At 32.4% G+C, this 1,045-nt stretch overlaps 1 pseudogene; it reads left to right on the forward strand.

Annotated features, from left to right (window-relative positions):
* The first annotated feature begins 266 nt into the window (after window positions 1–266).
* Window positions 267–482, forward strand: LOC149171988 (small ribosomal subunit protein eS28 pseudogene; annotated as a pseudogene).
* Window positions 483–1,045: the final 563 nt, after the last annotated feature.

Genomic DNA, 1,045 nt, shown 5'->3' on the forward strand with positions numbered 1-1,045 from the left:
TACAAAAATGTAAGAGTAAATATGCATGCATTTAGAAAGTCATTGACATGGATTCTAAAGTATGTCTATGTCGTAAATACAAGAAATGTATTTGGTTGTCTTCATTAGTCCTTTATTTTCTACAACACGCAAATATAATCAAACTTTTTTTCTTCCATTTTTTACTGAAGATTGTTATTGTAGTTTAGTGAACTACCTCTTTCAAGTTATTTTGATTGTCATATAGCATTAATCACTCAGTTTGATACATATCTAAGCAGGAATTCATGGATATCGGTGTGAAATTGGCAGTTGTGGTGAAAGTAATTGGCCGTACTGGATCAAGAGGTCAAGTTACACAGGTCCGAGTAAAATTTTTGGATGATCAGAATCGACTGATCATGAGGAATGTAAAAGGACCTGTCAGAGAGGGTGATGTCCTTACTTTGCTAGAATCTGAAAGGGAAGCAAGGAGATTGCGCTAATTATGTTGTTTAGATTATAACATTGGACTTAAAGTGAGACGGGAATAACTTATATTGTTATGTGTTCTGTTTTTGCATTATTTGGTAGTGTAGTGTTTGCTATTGTTTTCGATGCAAAGGGATCAATGAGTGAGCATATAAATGATCTGTGATATGTAATCTAGAATTTTACAGTTAAAGTATGAAGCCTCTCATACTTTATGGGGAATCAAAGCAGTAACTATTTATTTTTGCATTTGGAATGAAATTCAAATTATTGTACTGAAGATATTTTTTGGAAAAACAAAAGTGAAAATTAACAATCCAAATCATATACAAATAAAATTCAAATATGTATCCAAACTCACAGCATGACATTATCTTTTCCATCATGTCATATTATTCTACGTCTCATTATTGTAATGTACAGAGTGACCTCCAAGTCAATTGCTATGCAGAGAAGTTATTTTGCATCGATCTATAAGAAACAACTGATAAAAGCGTGCATGGAGTTGGAAAACAACTTTTCGTGGGAGGAGCTATGAGACAACATCTTAAATTTCATAATCGAGCTATCCTCACCATTTCCATTAACATATTAT

Source organism: Pinus tabuliformis, chromosome 4_2, assembly GCF_031772625.1.
Source record: "Pinus tabuliformis cultivar Carrire ecotype Pingquan chromosome 4_2, CPIR1, whole genome shotgun sequence".
NCBI lineage: Eukaryota > Viridiplantae > Streptophyta > Pinopsida > Pinales > Pinaceae > Pinus > Pinus tabuliformis.